General features: G+C 40.8%; 1 protein-coding gene and 1 long non-coding RNA gene across 2 annotated transcripts in view; one reads left to right on the forward strand and one right to left on the reverse strand.

The window, feature by feature from the left end:
* ncam1a (neural cell adhesion molecule 1a) overlaps positions 1-26,375 on the reverse strand; it is a 947,827-nt gene that overhangs the window by 360,931 nt on the left and 560,521 nt on the right.
* LOC117516930 lies at positions 657-25,697 on the forward strand. Its single transcript, XR_004562578.1, has 3 exons — positions 657-1,119; positions 20,531-20,538; positions 25,685-25,697. It is a non-coding gene; the product is annotated as an uncharacterized LOC117516930 (long non-coding RNA).

A 26,375-nucleotide genomic window follows, 5' to 3' on the forward strand; every position in this document is an offset into this window, starting at 1 on the left:
AATCATTAACTGTGAAGCAGATAAACACAAATGTAACACTTTAAGATATGATCTGAGTCATCTGCGCTCTTAAAGGTTTTTTAATGTGGTGAACCTATTTTATGCTGTTGTATATTGACAAAAACTCATAAATTTACACAAAACATGCTTACATTGGAGACAGGTATAAGTCAGTGCATGTGATGTTATTTTCTTGACACTACATGACATTAAATGAGGCCTACAGAATTGCAGATGATCACAAATTCAATTACCTTATGTCTAATGTAAGCACTATTTACATTATATAATGGTACATAAAGTCTATATTTCACATTTGCAGCTACAGCTCAAAGTTGCAGCACTTGCCTTTTCCTCTGCAAAGTGTCTCACATCCATATTTGGTAAACTGTTGGCAGTGAGGACTAGTGTCCATACAAAGGACATGGCAGGATTTAAAAGCAAAAATACGACCGTTACCACTGAACCGCTACACCCCACACACATTCTGCAGCATGTACGTTCACTGATTAAAAACATGTACAATCCATCAACAATGCATGACAATACTGCCTGAAGTTAATGTCGCATCCCCAATCCACATTTAATAGGTAGGGGAAACCGGGGCACAGTGAATCAGTAGCTATATCTGCAAAAATACAAATATATTTGCAGCAGTTATGCCATATTTTTATGCATTAAGACACATGCCTTATAAATTTGTGTTTTATTTTTGGATACATTAAGGGCAAAACTAAGTGACAAGTGAAGTCACTTTTTTTTCCTATCAAAAGTACATTTTGTGGATGTCAGTGTCTTTGTATTTATTTCTCACAACAGAGGAAAGGTGGCCCGAAAAAATTATTAGTTACAAGACTACACCGTCCAATTGATGAGTATGTGTTATGTCTTCTCCAGACTATCAGCTATTTGATAACATGACTCATGAAAGTCACATGCACCCGGGGCACAGTGAATTGGAGCACAATGAATTAGTCTAGAAAGTGATTTACTAAGCCCCAGTATCAAATGGATGCCAAATATTACTTGTTGAAGCTTATACATTTATTTTTCTATGAATTATTTCTATAGTTTTTGTATATAAACAAGTGGTTTCACATTTGAACAGAAATTATGACAGTTGTATTTGAAGAGTTCAGATGCAAAACCCAGTATCTCCAAAACCATAAATTTTTAGTTGACGCCAACATGGACTTGACTGTCAAGGGGACCATCAGTGTACAAAATATGAAAGAATTTAAACAAACAATTTTCATGTTATTGATGAAGGTCTGTGTATTTCCATATAGGGTTTCCTTTAAATCTTCATTTTCAACTGCATTGTTTTCCATTTGAAAAAAAAGGGACTTACTGGGTTTTGAATCTGAACTCTTCAATTTTATAATAGTCTCTAAATGACTTATATCACTATATAAGACACTCACACATTACATAGCTGGTTTGCTGAATTATAGTTTGTATGTGCATCAGGATATATTTAATAATTTTGAATAAATCTTTACAATCATGTGTTTTTTCATTACATTCTAAGTTGATTCACTGTGCCCCAGACACTGATTCACTGTGCCCTATGAATTAGTGTCCGGGGCACAGTGAATCAAAAATTTTAAAACTGATTTTAAAAACCTGTAAATTACACTTGGGGAGAAATAAATAACACAGCCTTATAAACAATAACTTGCTGTATTTAATCCACAATAGAATGACCTAAACCTATGCATAAAGTGTTTATGCTGCCACAAAACAGCATTTCTGATCCACTGTGCCCCCGCTTCCCCTACAGCATTGAAATAAACCACAATTGCGTAAATATATGATGAAAATACATATTTCTGGGTGCGATCATAAAAAAAAAAAAAAAAAGGCCACCATCTCGAAAACTGAAGTGGCTGTTGGCTTTTTTGCAAGAACTACACCAAGAACTACAACTGTGCCAAATTTAGTGCTTGTATGACAAAGTCAGCGCATTGTAAAATCCGATCTTGGATCCATCAGCCACCCCCATGAAAATATTCACCTCACACATCCCACAGAGACAGCAGTCCACGCACAAACCACGGACACCTGCCGAAGACAGAAAAGAACTAAATCTAAAATAAACTCCAGAACTCTTTTCATCTTATGCCAATATTTTGTGAAGGATCATGTGAGCACAGGAGTGAAACCATAACCACAGGCACACTGTAATAACAGGGATTATTTGCCTTGCAAAATGGCAGCTCCAAACGTGGCACATTTAAGGGTAAAATTCTGCAAATGACTTCCAAACATCCCCAGGTTGTTTATGCAGACTTCAAATGGAAGATGGTCTCTCAAACCACACATTTTACAATCACTGGTGCTGACCTTCCCCGAGGCGGGTGTGTGTGTGTGTGTGTAGGGGGGGAGCACTTTGTTAATTTGAATAAATGTGCCATGATGTAAATAAAACATTCTGGACATAAGTAACTCTCAGCCTTTTTGCACATATGTTTTGCCGGTCAGTATTTCTTCTTCCAGTTCTGTGAATTTGATCCAACAGTTGTCAAAAGATGAAACAATGTGAAAATTTCATATCACTATGATAGAGACCTAAATGACCTCCGTTATCAGTATTATTGCGATATTATTGGAATGTGGTGAGCTGTGATTTTTTTATTGATGTTCTTCACACAGAATGAAAATCTTTGACCAACTTTCTATCAGTATTCTCGTAAAAGCAACAACAACAACAACAACAACAAAAAATCGGCAAACATCAGACTCTTCAAAGGCTGGAATATTACACGTGGCGAGGGAGCATTTTTATGCTAAAAATGTGTGCAGTGCAAAATACAACCCCTGGCATAAATTATGGAATCACCCTGTAAATTTTCATCCCCCAAATTAACACCTGCATCAAATCAGATCTGCTCATTGACATTGACCCTATGCCATGACACTGACCCTATGTGTCTTTTTGCAAGGAATGTTTTTGCAGTTTTTGCTCTATGGCAAGATGCATTATCATCTTGAAAAATGATTTCATCATCCCCAAACATCCTTTCAATTGTCCAAAATATCAACATAAACTTGTGCATTTAATGATGATGTAATGACAGCCATCTCCCTAGTGCCTTTACCTGACATGCAGCCCCATATCATCAATGACTGTGGAAATTTACATGTTCTCTTCGGGCAGTCATCTTTATAAATCTCATTGGAAAGGCACCAAACAAAAGTTCCAGCATCATCACCTTGCCCAATGCAGATTCGAGATTCATCACTGAATATGACTTTCATCCAGTCATCCACAGTCCACGATTGCTTTTCCTTAGCCCATTGTAACCTTGTTTTTTTCTGTTTAGGTGTTAATGATGCCTTTCGTTTACCTTTTCTGTATGTAAATCCCATTTCCTTTAGGCGGTTTCTTACAGTTTGGTCACAGACGTTGACTCCAGTTTCCTCCCATTCGTTCCTCATTTGTTTTGTTGTACATTTTTTGATTTTTGAGACATATTGCTTTAAGTTTTCTGTCTTGACGCTTTGATTATCTTCCTTGGTCTACCAGTATGTTTGCCTTTAACAACCTTCCCATGTTGTTTGTATTTGGTCCAGAGTTTAGACACAGCTGACTGTGAACAACCAACATCTTTTGCAACATTGCATGATGATTTACTCTCTTAAGAGTTTGATAATCCTCTCCTTTGTTTCAATTGACATCTCTCATGTTGGAGCCATGATTCATGTCAGTCCACTTGGTGCAACAGCTCTCCAAGGTGTGTTCACTCCTTTTTAGATGCAGACTAACGAGCAGATCTGATATGATGCAGGTGTTAGTTTTGGGGATTAAAATTTACAGGGTGATTCCATAATTTTTTCCTCAGAATTGAGTGATTCCATATTTTTTTCCTCTGCTTGGTCTAAAAAAGTAACCGTTACTGACTGCCACAATCTTTTTTTCTTGATTTCTTATAGTGTTTCTTAAAGCCAGAAAGTTGCCATTTGAAATGACTTTAGTTTTGTGTCATGTCTGTGATCTGCTTTTTTTCTACAAAATTAAACAACTGAATGAACATCCTCCGAGGCCGGTGATTCCATAATTTTTGCCAGGGGTTGTATAAAATATGTTTGGAGCCTATCCCTGCGGGGTACCCACTGGACAGGTCACCAGTCTATTGCAGGGCTACATGTAGACACATTCACATTCGCACCTACAGTCAATTTAAAGTTTTCTATTCACCTAACCTGCATTTCTTTGGAAGTGGGAGGATGCTGGAGCACCTAGAGGGAAGTCATGAGAACACGTGGAGAACATGCAAAGTCCACAGAGAAAAGCCCTGGTGGGAAGTGATCCCATGACCTTCTTGCTGTGAGGCAACAGTGATAACAACGAATCCACCATGCTGCCCAAAATGGTGTGATGTTTTTTTTTTTCATATATACAGTACCAGTAAAACATTTGGACACACTTTCCCATGCTAGAGTGAATAGATTTTTGAGTAGTATCGTCAAAGGTCTGGAAAAAACATGGCCTGAAATAAATAAATAAAAAACAAAACATTTCAATCTGTCAACAACCAAGAAGCCTACATGGTTCAAACTGAGTAGGAGTTTTACTTGGATAGATACCTAGAGGTGAATCAACTTTTTAAGAAGTTTGGTCAAAGGTCAACAGTCAACTTAACAGATTCTGAAAAAGACCTTTTTTGTATGTCTCAACAACCATTAAGCCTTGGTGGTTGATCTGAAGCATATACTGTTTAGCAAAATATTTGATTGTTTTGTATGAATGCCTTCATCCATAGTCAAAAACACCATTAAACGCATAGGACATTTGATTTATATTGTGCTGTGTAGAGCACATAGGATAGACATCATACGGTAGACATCATGCAACCCTCTGATGGCTTTCAGTGATACTGGATTAGCTTGAAAATGGTTTCATTACTGACTGGTTTAAATTCAAACAAATGTTATACCAGATATTCAATTGCATTCTGAGAATGATCCACTTTAAAAGAACTGAGATGGGGGATGAGTAACATCTGAGAGTTCATGACACCTCAGGTTCTGGACAAACGTTGACGCTGACAGACCTGAAATGGACAGCAGACATGCCATCAGCCAGTGTCTGTGTGTGTGTGTTCAAAAGAAATGGACTTTCAGGCAAAAAATGAACACAGAAAACATCTGTTATATTCAACAAACTCAGAGTTCTGCTGGCGAGTGAGACAAATTAGCCTCACAGAAGCGCACTGCAAAGTGTCTCCAGAACTTATCATTAACCTGCTGCACTTTGCACACTGCAAGCAGCTGTTTTCCTCTTTTCAAAGTGACAACAACAACTCTTCCCGTCTTTCAGCTGGGTCAGGATTCCCGGTAGTGCCGTCGCTCCCCGCCCAGCAGCACTTCAGCTGTCCTCCAAACACATTATACCAGAACCCAGCGACTGTGAAGGACACACACCTGCTTCAAAACTACACTCAACAAAAATATAAACGCAACACTTTTGGTTTTGCTCCCATTTTGTATGAGATGAACTCAAAGACCTAAAACGTTTTCCACATACACAATATCACCATTTCCCTCAAATATTGTTCACAGACCAGTCTAAATCTGTGATAGTGAGCACTTCTCCTTTGCTGAGATAATCCATCCCACCTCACAGGTGTGCCATATCAAGATGCTGATTAGACACCATGATTAGTGCACAGGTGTGCCTTAGACTGTCCACAATAAAAGGCCACTCTGAAAGGAGCAGTTTTATCACACAGCACAAAAGGAGCAGTTTTATCACACAGCACAATGCCACAGATGTCGCAAGATTTGAGGGAGAGTGCAATTGGCATGCTGACAGCAGGAATGTCAACCAGAGCTGTTGCTCGTGTATTGAATGTTCATTTCTCTATCATAAGCCGTCTCCAAAGACATTTCAGAGAATTTGGCAGTACATCCAACCAGCCTCACAACCGCAGACCACGTGTAACCACACCAGCCCAGGACCTCCACATCCAGCATGTTCACCTCCAAGATCGTCTGAGACCAGCCACTCGGACAGCTGCTGAACAATCGGTTTGCATACCCAAAGAATTTCTGCACAAACTGTCAGAAACCGTCTCAGAGAAGCTCATCTGCATGCTCGTCGTCCTCATCGGAGTCTCGACCTGACTCCAGTTTGTCGTCGTAACGGACTTGAGTGGGCAAATGCTCACATTCACTGGCGTTTGGCACGTTGGAGAGGTGTTCTCTTCACGGATGAATCCCGGTTCACACTGTCCAGGGCAGATGGCAGACAGTGTGTGTGGTGTCGTGTGGGTGAGCGGTTTTCTGATGTCAATGTTGTGGATCGAGTGGCCCATGGTGGTGGTGGGGTTATGGTATGGGCAGGCGTCTGTTATGGACGAAGAACACGGGTGCATTTTATTGATGGCATTTTGAATACACAGAGATACCGTGATGAGATCCTGAGGCCCACTGTTGTGCCAACATCCAAGAACATCACCTCATGTTGCAGCAGGATGATGCACGGCCCCATGTTGCAAGGATCTGTACACAATTCTTGGAAGCTGAAAATGTCCCAGTTCTTGCATGGCCGGCATACTCACCGGACATGTCACCCATTGAGCATGTTTGGGATGCTCTGGACCGGCGTATACGACAGCGTGTACCAGTTCCTGCCAATATCCATCAACTTCGCACAGCCATTGAAGAGGAGTGGACCAACATTCCACAGGCCACAATTGACAACCTGATCAACTCTATGTGAAGGAGATGTGTTGCACTGCATGAGGCAAATGGTGGTCACACCAGATACTGACTGGTATCCCCCCCCAGTAAAACAAAACTGCACCTTTCAGAGTGGCCTTTTATTGTGGGCAGTCTGAGGCACACCTGTGCACTAATCATGGTGTCTAATCAGCATCTTGATATGGCACACCTGTGAAGTGGGATGGATTATCTCAGCAAAGGAGAAGTGCTCACTATCACAGATTTAGACTGGTTTGTGAACAATATTTGAGGGAAATGGTGATATTGTGTATGTGGAAAAAGTTTTAGATCTTTGAGTTCATCTCATACAAAATGGGAGCAAAACCAAAAGTGTTGCGTTTATATTTTTGTTGAGTGTATTTACATTTTTAAGCTGGCAAATGTCTGTGGACATAGAAACTAAAAACAAAAAACCATCAATTTGGGTCAATTTATTGTAGGCTCATAATATCCTCTGTCACGACTAATGCTTGGTTCTCAAACCAAGCCTTCTCCTGAGTCTGACGTCTAATACAGTAACTGCACTTGATAAAGACTGGAATGCTTGAGACAAGGAGACAAAAGGCTGACACTGAGGACAATGTATCTTGGCATACATGATGCGTAAAACATTTATTTTTGATTTTAAAAATTGGTGAAAAAAACAAACAAACAAAACGCACACACACAACACACAAAGAATGGTCTGCTCACTGGCACAGGACATGCTTCAGGCATGAAAGAATCAACAGAGAAGCTTTTAGATCACATCCTCAAATAGCCACACACGGAGTGATGCAGCTGACAATGTGCCTCTACAATCCCAAATAAGAAAAAGATGGTGCATTATGGGAAAATACAGGGAGGGAAACAGTGATCACATTGAAATGAACAGTGAAACAAATGAAAACAGTGATCCCTGCATTTACTTTGACTTCTCTTTCATTGCTGACAGTATGAAGACATATTTCATGTTTTGTTTGGAAAATGTCAATTCATTTGTTAATATACATGCATGCCTGCACTGAAGGCCTGTAACACATTCCACAAAAATTGGGACAGGGGGACAATAGGAAAGCGTAGTCTCATTTGAACCCTCCATGATATTGCGGGATTTGACCACTTACGGGGACCTCCATTTAATATATACACAACATAACATCACACGGATAAATACAGTTTTGTTTTCGGCTGCAAATACCGAAGCAGTCGCGAAAAGTATTTTCCTTTTGGTTCCCGGTGGAGAAGAAAAGGCGAGGAGGTGGAAGATGTGTCGGTAAGTGTTAGCCTACACGGCTAACCAGAGTAGCTCCGTTCTCTCACCTGCAAAACCACACGTTTGTGCTCCGGATCATAAACAAACCACTTTCCCACCACTTTATCACTTTTTCTTTGCATTTTCACTTTGTTTGCGTATAATTTGCCCCAAACCCCATTCAAGATGCTGTGGTTTGTACCCCGGAAGTAGAGAAATTACGTCACATGCGTCATATTTTATCCCTTTAGCGCCTGCCCTCAAACAAGACTGCACTGCTCTATATAGGGCTAGAAATGAGGTAGTAAATAAATATTACTGTTATTTCAATGTGGTGTCGACAGGTGACTAATCATTATTTGGTGCAAAAGCTGCATCCATGGAGTCTTTGAGGAGCAAACGTGGGCAAAGGATCTTCAGTATGTCAACAAATGGATGAACAAAATATTGAAATGTCTGAAAACAATGTTCCTCACCGAAAGATGGGAAGGGAGTTACATGTTTCTCCTTCTACACTGCATCATATTAAACAATTCAAATAATTTGCAGGAATTTCAGTGCATGTAGGGTAAGCGTACAAGTCTACACTGAAGACCACTGATCTACTATCCCTTGGATGACGATGGAACTGTCATTCATCAACAACAGATATAGCCACAGGGGTAAGAGACTGCTTTGGGGAACCTTTGACAAGCACTTTAATACAGAGTTACATCCACTTAAACCCTTACTGTGCAAAAACTAACAAAAAAAAGCTTCATGTTAGCTTTATTGAGAAATGCCGTTGATGTCTCTGGGCTTGGAGACATCTAGGGTCGAAATCATACGGTGTAAACTTGTACTGTCGTCAGTCAAATCAGTATTCCAGATCTCTTTTCAGAAGAAATGGACATACTGTTGCACACCAAAAGATGCTTCTTGCAGGAAAAATGTAATCAATAACACAAGAAATGTTTCATCGCTTGGTATCCTAAATGCATCTTAGGTGTTGTGAGAAGCAATGGGAACACTACAAAGGCAAGAATGCAGGCCTGAAATGCAAGAATGGTTGTATATTAACAAATTAAATTAAGTCGCCTGCATTCAGGCTCTGTGCACTGAAATAGAAGTCAAAATAAATGTGTGATTTAGAGTTGTAATTACTGTTGTTGATGACTATCTCAAATATTAAGTTTTGATAGTGGATGTGCTTACTTTTCTGTTAATCATATCTTTGTGATGATGCTACAGAAAAAGCTAATTAAAAGTCTTCTGGTGGGAACTGTGAGCTAAATTACCATCTGCCTAGTACACTGCTGGTGAAACTATGTGAATATTAACCATCATCTGGGCTCTAGGTGGAGCAATGTTGCTCACTGGACCAATAAACATCTGGATGAGCACTGCACTGCTTGTGCAGGAATCAGTGCAAATAAATAAATAAAAATAAATGTCACTGAAGTGATCTGAACCTGCACATGGAGTGGCACACACAGACTCTCCTGAGACACTGCAAACACTGTGCTTACTACAAACTCACATAGATCCGTAAAACATCACGAAACAAACCTCCAAGTGATTGAAGCAGGTCTGATCTGAATATGGTTCATCTCTGACCTACTGGGTTCCTGCAAGGTCTCAGTGTCAATGGGTCAAACCCCCGGCGACAACTCAGGTTAAGTTGTCATTTCAAAAATCATAATGTCCCATGAACATTATAAATGTCCTGAGGTTATTGTATGCATCCTTTAGGGCCCCTTCACACATAGTGTGAATTTGGTCGATTTGCGCATAAAGTGCGCATGAAGCAGGAAGCGCATGCAATACGTGTAGAATCGCAGTTGCTTCCAACGCCTCGTACACCTCTTGCTACAACTATTTGCGTACACCAGCAGCTGAAAGACAGAGTGTGCGCTGTGCAAGCCCATCGAACCATCTCGGAGCAGGTGACGGTCAAAGTCCAGGTGACACACACGAACATCTAACACCGCTCGCATGGCACTTAGAAAATGTGTGGCCATTCGCACTATTAACACAACAACAGTCAGCAGACAATCACTGTTGTGCTGGCAGTGAAATTTGTCTAAGTGCCACATGGATGTGGCTTTGGTGTGTGTGCTGAACTGACAGGAGGTGTGGCCGCCAACAGAAGTGGCTGTGGAGAAATGTCGTTCTGGACGTCCCAGCTGGACAACACGTACTGTGTTTGGATGGACATGACCGAGCAACTGCCTACTGTGATGCGCATGTCTACTTGTTGTCATTATGTGTACATAAATAAAAACATATATTGCTGTGGTGACAGGCTGCATTGAGCGCGCACCCGCTACAGCCCATTGACAGGCTGCCCCCAGGTTGAAACAGATCGTCAGATCATAACACGCAGTGGGCGATATGACTGTCATGTCACCCACGTGATCTCTGTTCCACATGACATGGTGTCAGTCCTGCAGTGCGCTGTCCACAAGACACGCACATCGGGCAAGATGTGTGCGGGCTGGCTGGACATGTGCCAGCAGATGTGGACATGATGAGACGAGCGAAGCGCTTCTCATTCATGTCATTTCAGGACTGTACGTCTGTGACCATGGGTAATCTACAGAGGAACAGACGGATCATATTTGTATTGTCCGCTTGATAAGAGGGATTCAATATAATGTGGTGTTTTTATATGGTGTGTGTGTGTTTTTTTTTTTAATATGTCCATGTCCTTCCTGATACCAGGCGGTTTCCTGCACCTTTCATAGGCCTGCGATGGTAGCTCAATGGTAAAGTTTCTGACTGGCAATCAGAGCTTTTGGAAAGTGCGGGTTAGAATCCCGCTGGTGACATGTATTTTTTATTTTTTTTATTTTCACAGCAGCTGCACGATGTGGCTACAGTTCACACTGCTGCTCCCGTGTGCACAAACTGTCGCACCAGCACTGTGCATGTCTGCCTATCAGTGCAATGTTTTGTGGTGCGCTCATGCTAGCTGTTCTGACAGGAGTTACCCTGAGTTGTACATATTCGCACTATGTGTGAAGGGGCCCATAGCATTCATGAGAATGCAAACAGATGCCGTTTACATCAACATTTAAAGACTCACCTTAAACATGTTGTGAAACCAGTAGACACAACCAGAACCAGTGAAAAAACATCCTACAGACAATTATACTACTGCGCATAGTAGTACACTTTTAGTGATTTTGTGCCCGGTTTTAAAGGGCTATACTGCAGATTCCTTGCTGAAAAGTCCAGGAAGACATGAAGAGACTTTTTCCCAGGAACATTTACCCTGAGACAGCAGCTCTTACTGCAATAAAACAATTCAAACTGTGCCAAAAAATGAACAGAGTAGAGCCTCAGACAAACAACACGCTGTGTACACGGGGGTCACTGCTGTTAATGTAATAAGCACTTAGGCTCAATTTACAAAATATACATATTATCCCCAACCATAAATCCTGTGCAGAACAAAATTATGAACTCATATATTTTGATACACTTGAAAGAAAATGTTTATGAGCTACAGTCTTCATATTTCTTTCTTCCTACTCTTTGTAAATTTTCTGTTTTTGTCCATTTTTTACATATTTACATCTAATTGAATTTAACAGGTTTTTCTGGTCACTGTGCTGTATTTCATTAACTTCACCACAAAGCAGAAAGAGGTTATACTGTAGTAATTGCTGTGTATGTCTGTCTCTGTCTACAGCAATATCTTCAAAATCCAAAGAACAATTCAAATTTAATTTGGTGGATAAACTCGCATGAGTCATGCCAAGGTCATAGTTCAAGGTCAAATCAAATGTCATGATTTAAAATACATTTATGACCTTATCTTGGGAAATAGACGATATTCTGAAAAGTAGCTTCCTGCATATATTTCTGCTCTTGTGGGATGAACATATCTGATGCCACCAATGAGGCCACATGATGACGTCAGGTGATGCTGAAAAAGTAGCTGGTGGCAGCGTTTGACCTTTATTTGCTACCGGCCTTAGTATTTGTGTGTTGTCTGTGAAGGTTACTCTGATGCAGCCAGTAGACCTTACTTTGTTCAATTTCTATTTTAGGACAACCTACCTAATGCTTGTCCAAGGTGAAATGAAGTGCACATCTGATATGGCTGTTCTGTTCTTTGCACTGAGTTCTGATGGAGTGGACAGTGCCATTCATTTGTACAGGGGTCAGATGTTAACATTGCTCTAAATATTGTAAAATGTGATGCAAATTACTGGCTGAGGTAGTTTGCACTATGTGGCATGCTTAGTTATCATGTTACAGGGTAACATATGTCACATGTCATAGAATCCAATGGATGTCGACATTGCTCTACCTTTACCTTGCAGACCAAGCATTCAACACAGTCAAAACTATTTCATTTATTAATCCTATTAGTTCAACCAATAATTTGCACCATGTTTTACCAAAATTGGAGCAACTTTAACTGCTAACACCTGTACAAACTGAAATTGACCTTTGTCACCATTCTTATTGTTTTTACCCCATAACTCCATAACTGGTTATACTGGTCAGAGGAGATATCCGAGTCTGTACGGTGGGGCTGCAGGAAGCAGATTGGTTTTTCAGGGTTTACTTGCTGCAGTTTGAGACACAGGCCGTGCCTGTATGTGTGGATGTGTGCATTTTCTTTGGGTAGATTCAGGCATTGCAGTGTTGTTGCCACAGTTTGTCTGAACCACTTTGATGCTTGGAGATGCAACATTGGAGATGCAATTCATTTAAAAAGGTATTTGCCCAACATTAAAATAGCACTGAAGGTTTTCTGGCTGGAAATAATTGTATTTGACATTCAGGAAACAGATCAGTCCATTTCTGGTCAGAAACCTCACATTTAACTTTAATCCTGAACAGCAGTTCATCTTTGTACCTAAATTTCTCTTGACATTTAGATGGAAACACTCTTTAGAATGAGTTAGTCTCCACTCCATTTTCTCTGATTTATTTTTGTTCTGCTTTAAATTCTCTTTCATTCCTGTATTCGGTGTGCCTGCTTGCTTAAAGGCCAGTCTAAGTGAGTTTTCTCTCTGCACACTCATTAACTAATGAGAGCAAAACTGCAAAACTGTTTTTTTTTTTTTTTTGTCTTTTGACCCTGAGGCGGCCCTGCATCTCACCGACCTCCTAATCACTGCACAGACGCACAACATCCACGGGCATGCTAATGGAAGCATGCTGAAAAACTGCACACAGCAGGAGCTGGCTCAGAACATGTTTAGCTCCGGTTCCAAGAAAAACAGCTCAGATCCACGCAGTTCAAAGAAAACACATTCAGTGTGTGTAACTCAGGTTTTATCCTGTCTGATCTCATACATTTAAGCTTTTGTTTGTCTGGACCAAATGGGCTTTTTTTCCCTCTCTCTCTCGCTCTCTCTCTCTCTCTCTCAACTAGGACCTCATAATCCTGCAGTACCTGACACAAGAACATTATTAAGACATAGTCTGTGGGCTGTGTGTCTGGGCCTGTGAACCACTTTGGGCTCCAGACATGTGCTGTAATGTAACAGCTCATGCTTTGCTCTAATGGAGCACTGTAATAAATAATACACAGGCTCACACTGACAATTCTCAGGATCTTTAACTGAGCATTGTATATTCCACGACAACCACAGAGTCCTCTCAACACTCTGGATGCCTAAACAGAAATCCATAGCATGTTTTTTTTTTTTTCTGCCACAGACCAACATACTCCAAAAGTTATCCATCTTAAAGAATGTTTTCTTTAAAAAAATCCTAGATATTACATTTTTTCTTGATTTCTGAATTTGTCGACATTGCCCAAGCACACCACTTCTGAAAATGTTGATGCGCAATAAGATGAATTTTAGATTCAGTATGTTGTTCAAGGACACTTCGCTGCACTCAGCCTTGGCTTTATGGCACGTTAAGGGTCTTTTTTGTCCAAGCCTTTACCTTGGATGCTTTGCACTTGAGTGCCTTGCCCTTGGATATTTTGGTATTGGAATATTTGGAAACCTTGTCCTTGGGTGGCTTGATCTGGGATGCCTCATTCCTGGCTGGCTTCACTTTCAAGTTTTGGAATTAGATGGGCTGGTGTTGAATGTCTTGTTGGTGGATGGTTTGATCTTGAATGTCTCTGCCTTGGAAGCCATGTCCTTGGCTGGCTTGTATTTGGATGCACTGAACATAAATGCCTCGGGATTGGATGGCTTGGTCTTGGGTAACTTGCCCTTAGGTGTCTTGGCCTTGGAAGCCTTGTCCTTGGAAGCTTTGTCCTTTAATGTCTTGGCCTTGGACGCTTTGGTGTTCAAAGTCTTGGTCATCTCAATAAAAGTCAAGGCATATAGAACTTTTTTAACACTTTAAAATAGTTTATAGGTGTGAGAGTTTCTGTTACATTAGAAAATTAATGCAAGTTGTGAGCAAACATGCAATCAGGTGCATAAATAGTTGGACAATTAAGGGTTTTTTTTGTGGCAGATAACGGCACTAAAAAATACATCATCATCATGAAGACGTTAGACCACAAAGTAATTTAATGCAATTAAATGTGCAGCACTAATATAAGAAGAAGCCTCACACATTTTTCCACAAAACAAAATCACTGTCATGAAGAAAGAACACAAAGTGATGAGAATAAAATGGTTAAACCATGATCTAATTCCTGATGGTTCATGTTAGTTTTTCCATTATAAGTTGTCATAACAATGAAGATTGCTAAGGTTGATTTACAGTAGTATTCAGAATAATAGTAGTGCTATGCGACTAAAAAGATTAATCCAGGTTTTGAGGATATTTCTTATTGTTACATGGGAAACAAGGTACCAGTAGATTCAGTAGATTCTCACAAATCCAACAAGACCAAGCATTCATGATATGCACACTCTTAAGGCTATGAAATTGGGCTATTAGTAAAAAAAAAAGTAGAAAAGTGGGTGTTCACAATAATAGTAGTGTGGCATTCAGTCAGTGAGTTCGTCAATTTTGTGGAACAAACAGGTGTGAATCAGGTGTCCCCTATTTAAGGATGAAGCAGCATGACTGGCAGCATGTGGTTTTCTAAGTCCATTTCTTGTCAATATTTGAGTGTTAAGTTTTCTCCCTACATAAAATTACCATGGTGGGGATCTCAGGCAGAAAACCCCCAACACTGAGGATCCTCTCGTCTGAAGTCTAACGCTTAACCACTAGACCATCACTTCCACTGAACATAGAGTTAGGGTTAGCCTACCTGGGTGACAGGTTGTCTCAACTATTCCTCAACCATTGTTGAGGATCAGTGAGGAACACTGGGGAACATTGTTTCTCAACCATTGTTTGAGGAACCAATTTAAATTAATCAACCAGGTTCCAATAACTGTCCAGTTTATAAATGGTAAATGGACTGCATTTATATCACACTTTTCCATGTGCATCAGACGCTCAAAGTGCTTTACAATAATGCCTCACATTCACCCCAATGTCAGGGTGCTGCCATACAAGGCGCCAACTACACACCGGGAACAACTGGGGGATTAAGGACCTTGCCCAAGGGCCCTTAGTGATTTTCTGGTCTGGCTGGGGTTTGAACTGAGGATCCTCTGGTCTCAAGCCCAGTGCTTAACCACTAGACCATCTCCTCCTCCTATATATACATTGTCTTTTTTATTTGACTGTTTGAAGGCATTTTTTGATGTTCAATAATTATGCTCAACATCATGACATCATTTGCATTCAATGTCATGCAATCAAAATTCAGAATGTGAAAAACTGAAACAAACCATATGGATTCACACATAATATCTAAAAAAAATTTTTGGATGTATGTAGAAGAAGACAAAGAAAAAGGTGGGGGGCGGGGGAGAAGATGAAGAAATAGAAGAGTAACCACCACCTATAAACCTATTGATAACATTGCTCATCTCTGTTTTCCATAGAGCGAAGTTGATGAGAGGCTACAACTCTCCTTGGAGAAGACACCAGTCAATCACAGGTTACCGAGGCTGGTACCCATTCATGGTTGGGTTTTGTCCAAGAACACAGACTGGCAGTGTGACTGGGAGTCAAACTCAGGTCTATATGCTGGTAATGCCACTCCAAACCCAGAGGCACCTGGTCTGCTTGGTCATGCTGGTCTGAGCTATTTCAAAGCAGACATACAAATCTTTTTCCTCACACCACGAAAGGCTAAAATGCTAAAGTAGATACTTGACAGTGTCACTTATCCAAACTGTCTGATTGTTAACTTCAGTATATGTACATGATGTGTTACAGTCTGCGCACCTACTTACTGCTGCCAAGGTCAGATTAAATGCATGTTCTTCTTCCACATTTCACTCTGTGTCTTTTGTTGTGGTGCATACTGCAAGATTTCACATGAATACTTCATGTTTTTGAAGTTTTTGGGTAATGGAATTACAACAGCAGTCCAGGTGATTTTTTTTGATGAAGTACTGATTTAATGACATGATTTTGATCTGATGCTGTTGGCACACAGATGGTAGTTGATGCTTAACTCTGCAGTGATCAGTAATACGATTAGGGACTTATAAAAAAAGCTGTAGCCTCATCAGTGAGGTTCCATATCAAAGATAAGTGACTGATACCCAACATCTGTGTTGTCACGGTTGGATGAAGTCACATGATTCAGTGACACTGTGCTTCTCTACGACCATTCGTGGTTAACAGTGCGTGCGTGGATGTCAAAGATGGTTATATACAAAACAAACTGTATGTATTCATGGCTCGATAAATATGGAAAAAAAACAAAAAACAAAAAAAAACAAAGCTGTTTATACTTCAGTTTTTTTTGTTGTTTTTTTGATTGCACAGATGTTTATCCTAGAGGTTTTATGCATCTGGTCCAGAGTGACTTTATCAACATTTAAGATAACATCCATGTCCTTCACAGAACAAACATGTGAGATAAATGATCAGCCAAAGTGGGAATTTGTTTAAAATTCACACTGGAACATTCCCAGCTCTCTAAATGTCTGAGGAGTTGCCATGGAGTTATCCTTCATGGGTCAGCAGCCTCGTCTGAATTGTTGACGGTGGCTAAATGACCCGAGAAGCATTTATTTTCTGGCAGTGAGACTAGATAAACTTTCTGAAATAGATTCAGTCAGACTTTCCCCCTGCAGGCACCTCAGCAAGTCCCTGTCTCCAGGATCGAATGGTTACCACCACTGACACTTCAAAAACACCTCTGTAGATACATGTCAGAATACAACGTTCATACAAGAAGAGACCAGATCATGCAGTAGGAGAGAGAGTGAGACACCACAGACTCCAATCTTCTAAGGACCAATCCAAAAGCAGTGTTCCATAAAAGTTCACCCAGGAAAAGCAACTGTCCAAAGCTGATGCCTCCTACATGTGCTGGCCAAGAAAACATGAAGCCTGTGACCTTCTGTGCAAAACAATGAGAAAAATGAGGAGAGCAAAATGGCACAGATGAAAGCAGGATGAATGAGAACAAATGAAGGTGATCAGATGACGATATGTTTTCTGAGAAGAGCCGCTGACCTCCAGAAGAGCTTTTACCTTTATCGGTCTAACATTTATAATGTGGATGGCCTTCTGTTATGAGGGGCTGCCCTTTACAGATGATTATTTCCTTTTTAATTTTGTATCCTGGATGGCCGGTAATGGCCTTTCCTGTATGACACGGCTGATGACAGATCATCATTAAAGGTAGTGTGTGCTGCAACGCGGACTCTCAGGAAAACACAGTCCGAGTCCCAGAGAACCAAGAGGCACATGAAGTGCTTAATGTTCCACCAACACTTTAGAGGCTGAAATTACTGTAGCCCTGTATGTCAATATGCCTGAGTGGCTAACATATACAGTACTATGTAAAAAGAGAAGTATGTCCTTTGAAAATACTACTTGTCTGCCATTGATTCTTCAATAAGATATTGTGCTTACATGAGAAAGAACTTCATCAACATTAATACAGACATTTAATGAGAAACCTCCCATAAAATCTACTCAGCTCATCCACTGTCCAGGACGTTTGTGCGTGATAAATATAAAGAGTCTCATCCTTATTATTACTCTATGGTCGGATTAGATACAAATGAGGGTGACAAGAAGTTGCCATTTGTCACTGGATGGGCGTCCCTGGGTGGCCATAGCTTGTGGTTACTTGGTTTACAGATTATAAACGAGGGGGAACCGTAACGCTGAGCTTTGCTTCCATACTTGACTGCTTAATGGAACAAAATGTCTAATTGATTAGTTTAAGTAAAATGTGTGTTATGGTAATGTTCCTGCCCCAATAGTTAGCTATTGGTTTAACTAACCATCTGGGATCACGAGTATTTTCTAGATTTTACCTACTTTCAGAAATTCCCATTTTAAGACATTTTTTTCAGTATAATGTCCACATGTTGCCTATCAAAATGTTCATCATAACCTCATCTTTCAGAAAATGTGTTATATATTTTTTCTCAAATATTGCATGTAGAAATATTTTGGCACTAAATGTGAAAAAAAGAAATGCATCTGTAGACATTTCTTCAAATTGTGACTGAAAATACACTTTTATTCATGTGGATGAATTGTTTTGGTGCTAAAAATGGGTAAATCAAAGTATTTGGCTCACAGAAGTAATGTAATATATGACAAAAAAGGATGCTTTGTAGGACTAAAGACACCGTTTTTTTAAGGTTTAGTGGCAGTGTGTATCAAAGTGACAAACAGGATGGTGTGTTTTGAATGAGCATGTTGAAGTGGTAGGGGAAGAGAGATGGAGAGAGAGCGACAGAGAGAAAGAGAGGAAGAGAGAGAGAAACAGAGAGAGAGAGAGAGATAAAGAGAGAAACAGTGCAAGAGACACAAGCCCACGTGACTTCCTCTAGGCTCTAGAACTGGTTGTGAAGCAAGGATACTCTATAACAGGGGTGGAAACAAGAGGTGACAGTCTATAGTTTCTATTATAGTCTATAGTCTCTGTGACATCCCACTGCTGACCTATTAATACAAAATATGATGAAAAACTGAGTTGGACGTACCCACAGGTCTATCGACCTTAGAGGGTTAAACCTGATTAAACCAGAGTCATCAAATAACTGAGTGCATTCCCTCAGCTTCACTTTATGCTCACAGTGTCAGACCCCTGCCTGTTGCTTCACCACAGATCCATGGTGCATGTTTTAAAACCAATTTAATACTCTCCAAACATGCAATAAGCCTATTTCATTCACAGAGATCATCAACTGTGCACATCAGGCTCCCTATGTTTGATAAGCATGTAGCAATAACAGGCAGTGCTCAGAGTCTCCAAAACATATTTTAAATAGCTTCAAATAAACACCAACTCTGTTTCTGATGGACAGAGAGTGTGATATGACCTTCCTCCTGAGCAATCAAGCAGTGACATCCAAAAATAATAAACAAGGTGCTTTTTGTTTAATGCATGGCAGAGCTGTTAAAGTGACAATGGATTTACTTTAATGTGCTTGCAGTCAGCTCTGTGCACATGTATTAATTCTACTCTGTGCATGAGTAATATAGAGGAAAACAAAAGTATTTTATTGGGACAATATTAAATTACTCGGATCGGGGTAACAAAAACCTGATTGGGACATCCCTGAAATATGGACAATGAATATAAAATACAGATGTTGTTGCAGGCTGAATAGGAAGAATGTCTGGTGTCATGTGATCTTGACCACAGTGTGGCAGTTCCTTTGCAGCGTGTGGTGGGCTTCATGTTGTACACATGTTAAAATCCTCATGGATTATGAACATTCATTTTCCTCATGCATCATCAAGAATATTCATGACAGCAAGATGCTTTTACAAGGCTGCTAGGACTTTGACAAGATGCACCAATACATAGTCAGAACATGATGGGTCATTTTTGAATCTTTCCAAAAATGTCACAGCTTGCTGTGGACCCTCCAAGCCCATGACAATGCAGCCTTACAGGTGTAAAATGCTCATAGCAACGTGACTGCAGAGGTGCTTGTAGCACGCTCACACACTCATATTTATGTCTGGCTGCACCACCTACGTAGTTAGTTTTGGCAGTGTTTATGGATATCACTGGAAGCACATCCAGCACAGCAGCAAAACACTGTGTTTATCATATCAAAAAGATAAATTACCCATTCCTATCTCAACAACAAATACTTACCAAACCAGAAGAACTCTGATTACAGTTTTTGCCTGTGCCAAAGCCCAAAGCACACATTTAATGCATAAACGTATCAGCTGCATCATTCACGTGGAGTTTAGTTAATTACTTTTTCAGTAATGCTACTAAACAGGTCACATCTGGGATTGGGCAACGATGCTGAGCATCACCACATCCAACGCACCATGGAGGTGCCTGACGTCCTGGATAGCAACCACTCAGGTGGACACCAATCCTTCCCCACTTCTCCAAAGTAACCATCTATTTGCAGAAGCCAGGTGAAACGTTGGTGTCCCCCTGGCCTTCTCCAGATGCTGGGTGCTCAACACTAATGCACCATTGTGCTGCATCATGCGCAGAGAAACGCAGCATATTGCCAAAATGTCATCGCTGATGTTCCCTCACTACACAAGTGATAATCATCTGAGTGTCCCTAAAGCCAGCCAAACATGACACGATGACGCAATACAGATGCATGTTATGGCAGCATCACATAGAAATGAATGTTGAATTAAAATATCTGCAAAGCAACTGTGCATGGAAAAGGCAAAACGTGGAAAAGGCATGTTGTTAACTCAAATGCATCTTTCTCTGAGCAAGGAACTTCTATGATGTCCTTATTAAATGTATTTCCAGGTTTCTTATTATCCAGATAAACAAGGTGCTATTTTCTTTGTGCGCTTGGCTCCTTGACATAGCACAGATGCTGATTTGCAATGGCTAATTAAACATGGGAAATAATAAGATCTCTTGTGCACACAGTAGCATTTTTGAGCACTGAATAAAATGCGACATCATTACAACAGATGGGACAAACTGCACTGCACCAGTTCCTGGTTCTCCTTCGCTGCATGGATGGTGGTGCACACCGTGCTGTGTATGCTGTGTTCTGTGGTTATGTTACATTGTAGTTGCTGTTGCATCACATGGTGTGGGAACGGCTTTTGCTATTCAATCATTCATCTGAAATAAATTCATTTCAACAGTTCCCAAGCGTTCTCCAAAGACACAGTCATCACCTTTGGTCACCTTTGTTGAGTGTGCAAGTCTCACAATACGCATTAAGGCAGGAAGCAACAGGACCCTGGAGACTTGGACCTCCACTCTCCTACGTAGATGTCGGCATCATTAAACATTTGTTTCCAGTGATCACATGACTCCATAATCTCTTGTGTCACTTGATCTCAAAGGCTACTGATTCAGACATGAACGTCACCACCGAGACAAGCAAGTCTCTTAACACTTTCAAGACGCACAGATATACTAGTGACTACTGAGTCCAGGAAGACACTGAAACTCTGGTTCTTCATCTCAATGCAGGACAAGCACAAACATAAAGATGACGATTTATTACAAACTTCTCAAGGGCTGCAATCATGCCATCCATTGATTTCACAAAGATCACAGTATTGTCCACAAAGTCAAGGTTCATCAGTAATCCCTTCCTGACTGACAACAGCACCTAAGCTGCTGTTATCCAGAACTCCACCCAAACACCTACTCTGTGCAAGCACTGAAAAGATGAGGAGCCAAAACACATCCCTGGTGTCCAGCACCAGTTTTCACAGGAATCAAAGGCTGTAAAGTACTCGCTCCTGTTCAAAGAGTACTTATACAGAGAGGACGCGGTCACATGTGAAAGCCAAACTGTTCGGGTCATGGAGCAGCAAGTATGATAATAATAATTTCTACTTTAACATCATTGTTGAGACATTAGACATAGTGTTAAAAAGGTGCGATACTTTCCCCTTTACAACTCTTGATTTCTCTGCTGCACAAATACAGAGAAAAGCGCTCTTGTTCCACTAAATCCAGTTTCACTTCCTCTCGCCTAATTAGAATGGAAATGAGCTATTTCGGACTTTTAGCTGACTTGATCCTAAACACAAACATTCTCATAGCAGAGGCACACAGTATGGCGAGGGGGGGGCTTTTAATAGCTTCTCTGCGACACAAAGCAATGAAGTTCCAAAGATGTGATCTTAATTTGGAGAAACAGTAGCTGCTGGGACAAGTACTTTCTTCAGTGGTCTCATTTGTTACACATAATTACTCAGAGGACCTGCAATTAATTTGACAGTGATATATGACTGTTTAAATATACTAAGCGCAGCAGATTTAAAGCTTAAACTATGGTATTTGGTGGAAGAGGGAAGGGAAACGTGTGGCACCTCATCCCTGCTCCACGTTCTCGCCCTGAGCCTGAACTCACCATTGGATACGGCAGGTTGCACCAACACGAGCTACCTTTAAATCCAATTGAATCGTTTGCGATTGCATTGCAGCCTGGGGCTGATTGTGTGCTTCTTGCTCACACTGTCCCTCAGAGGACCACTGAGTCTGGTTTGTCTTGGTAAGCACAGTCGGTATCATCCCCACACAGGCACAAACACGTCCCAAAGAAAGTCTCACTCACACACCACAGGGTGATCTAATACAGAGCCAGGATAGATATTACTGACACAAACACAAGCCACAGCCGCCAGGATGTACTTCTGCATTTATAATTGATGGGGATTCCACACTGGCTGCTTGAGATAGCAGCAAACTACTTTACATAATTCATAGTGGGTTGTTAATTAATTTCTCTTGAGCTTTTCCATTTGTCCGTGCAGAGATTAAGCCGGCGCCGTCGTCTCCTGTGCTTCCACAAAGAACAGGACATACACATCTTTGGAATACATTGCAAACGCTGCTTGAGGAACCTCTGCTGAACCTTGTGTGAACCCATTCTGCCTATCAGCCAGAGGAGTGAAGCTACAATCCCATCACAGACGTGTTGTTCCTGCCACTAAGACACTGTCTATCACTCACACAGCTGCAACTTGGATATCCTCCAGCTGCCGCCGAGAGGCCATAATCCATCTATCAAATTTGGGCTGAGCTCCCACAGCGCATGTGTAATCTCAGTCAAAGACAAGAGCAAACATCAAACGGGCCACAACCAGAGACACGCCGGAGCGTCTCCTGCATGCACACTTACCAACAAGTCCGTGACATTCAGTGGAGAAATGCAAACCGGCTAATCAGTGCATCTGGATTCACTTTACACTGTGCTGCTCTGTAATTAAGAAAAGGTTTGTAAAGCACGACTGTATGCTCGAGGGGTGGAATGATTCCATCCAGCAGCAGTTTGGATCAGTGCACAGTCTTTCAGCCGCCTGTCGCTGTCAAAAACTCACATCCACATGTGGTGCCCAAGCTTTTGTTCCTTTTTGTTCATTTTTCAGATTAATCAATCAATTATTTTATGCATAGTCAATTAATCTCAGTTAATTTACCAATAAATAACCAACTCCTGCCAAAAAACTCAACTTTACATCCAACTTCATCATATAACTTCTTAATTTTGAATTCATTCATACCAATCAATTACAAATATTTTGCTGATCAATATAGATCATCGATGTAGGTTTCTTGGTTGTTGAGATATACAATAAAGGTGTTTTTTGGAGCAAGTTTATCTTGACCTTTGACCAAACTACTCCAAAATCTAATCACCTCTACATATCTATCCATGTAATGTTCCCATCAAGTTTAAAGGAACTCTGTCCAGCCATTTTTGATTTATCATGTCCACAGGCACACAGACACACGCCAGTGAAAACAACACCCTGCTCGTTGCTTCGTCCAGAGTGCACACAGCTATGTCTTCCACCAGTGCACACAGATAGATATCTGTGCATGCAAGACAGCTGTGCTTTGATTGTCCCTCACAGACAGGTGTGCAGGCACACAGACAACTGAGCGTTATACCACTGTGCACAGCTGTCTGTGTGCCAGCAGAATACTCAGTAGTCTGCTTAAACACTGAACTGAAGAGAAAATGCTTGAAATGTATCTTCATTCTTTGTTTTTTTTTTTTTTTTTGAACTGTCAGCATCTGAACACACTCATGTTATGTGGCAGAGTTCCTGCATAAAGAAGCATGAGGCACATACCTGCAAGTGGCTCATTTAATTATAGACTTTAACACGCACAAAATCCTCATTTACATACTGTTGTCTACGTCAACTTACTACTCACTATCAATTATGCAGTTAGTCATAGAAAATCATCCAGCAAAGTGGAAAACTGCCCAAACAATCAAGCACTTGTTATCTGGGATATTAGTAAATCTGGTCTTTATTCTGCACTGTCTCAGTCCACACAGCTGTAAATGGGTACCAGCCTTGGCAGGAGAAGTAATGTGCAATGGAATGGAGTCCCGCCCAGGAGGAGTCACAGACTCTCTTCCATTTCACGTTGTGGAATCCGGAGATAAACACCACCACCACCAACGGGCCTCACTTTACTTACTAGTACTGGGTTGGACCCCATTTTGCCTTTAGGACTGCATTAATTCTTTGTGGCATAGATTCAACAAGGTGCTGGAAACATTCCTCAGAGATGTTGGTCCATATTGACATGATGGCATCACGCAGTCACCCATTCATTCCGATGCTCGGTTTGAACTTCAGCAAGTCGTCTTCACCATGTTTAGATGCCTAAATGCATTGAGTTGCTGCAGTGAGTGTACATTGGTTTAAATATTTATTAAACATTTTTAAAGTGTATTTCTCCATTGAAATACAGTAGAAAATGAAAATCACCTGTGCTTCAGCTAGATGGATAAAACAGGATATTCTTCACATGTCATAAAACACTTTCTGCACAGTTAAAATACTTTCCTGCAAACGATAACAACGTGTTAAGTCTGATTCCTACAAATGTACTGTCACTGTACTTTCAATGAATAGGACAACGACACTGCACAGAGCACTTTTCATCTGGTAACAAAGACAGGCTGAGCAAATTTTAAACCACAAAGAGCTCCACACGCTTCCCACACACAGATTATACAAAACACTGAAGTAGACTAAACATGCCAGCAAGCCACTAAAGAAAGATGGGATGCTGCTGGATTGTCATGGTTATTCACACACAGAAATCATCTTGAAAATTCCAAATCACTGCATAACAAAGCAGAGAGACATTGACTATGTTTACATGCTGTTAATATTCGGGTTAAGGTCAATACTCCTGTTTCTGAATCATTACGAATAACCCTTTTACATGCTTAAGCAGACAGAGTTACTCCTGCATACATGGTCATTGGTATCATTTGGAATATCCCCATCTAAACAGCGACGCACGCCTTCCACCGGTGCTTGATTTGGTCTGGCGTTCATGCAAATGCTGCTTCGTGTAAAAACCCTCACTACACACTTTTCTCAAACAGGCATTAACATTTTCTCATTTTTCTCTCCTGCAGGCTGCCTCCGCATCAAAACAGCGAGCGTAGTCTCTGGACCTGTTGCCACATTTGGCGCAGCTCCGCACAACAGAGAGGGGGGCGGTGTGAGTGGCCCACTGCGTCGTTTACCGAGCCCGCAGACTCAGTAAGCGCATTGGAGGCAGAGCAATTGCGGTGATGCCGGTGCCGTGACCGGCCCGCCTGATAAGGACGCAGAACACAATGCGCTGTTTAACTCTGCTTGTGGTGTCCGGTGGGTTGCGCACGCCGCATACAAGTACTTGGCGTACTCAAAAGATCAAGATTCCTTGAGGATAGGACATGCGCAGAACACAAAATAATGTTCCTTTCTATGGGGATATCCCGATGCGCATTTATATGACCTGATATTCGGGTTAGAAAAGGAGTAACCCAGGGGTCTTATTCGGGTTTTTAAAAACCGGAATATGCGGGTGTATACATGGCCGTGCGCAACCGGGTTATTGCTAATATTCCAGTAATGAAAGGGTTATAAAAGGGTTATTGGCTGCATGAAAATGTAGTCATTGTCTTCAGCAATCAAACCGTAAAACATTAAAGAAAACACTGGGTCTCCTGCTTATTCTGCTGTATGTTCATGTGTGTGTGTGTGTGTGCGTTTGTGTGTGTTTGTGGGGATAATCACCTACATGCTATTCATGAAAAAAAAAAAATCAAGATTTGAGTAACACTTTTAAGCAACAGTGAAAAAACTACAAAACAGTTCATAATAATAAGTTAATAAAATATTGATAGTGTTATAGTATTATTATTGTTATAGTATTATTATTATTATCATTATTATTATAAGGCTTTCCCAGGAAACAACATCATTAACTGCTGGAATAAAATAATAAACACCAACAATAAAACTACACTACGACTATGCACAGAAATCCCAAATGCAAGAGCTGATTAAAAAAAAAAAAAAAATCAAATGGACTCATGCTTATTCTGTGGTGTTTCCAATACTTTGTGCTAGCAATCTTGTTGTGTGGGCCGCTGAAGAGGAGGTGCTGCTGGCCCACCACCACCAGATGGCGCCCTGCTTGAAGTGCGGGCTTCAAGCACGAGAGGGCGTCATAGCA

The sequence above is a fragment of the Thalassophryne amazonica genome, chromosome 9, assembly GCF_902500255.1.
Source record: "Thalassophryne amazonica chromosome 9, fThaAma1.1, whole genome shotgun sequence".
Taxonomy (NCBI): domain Eukaryota; kingdom Metazoa; phylum Chordata; class Actinopteri; order Batrachoidiformes; family Batrachoididae; genus Thalassophryne; species Thalassophryne amazonica.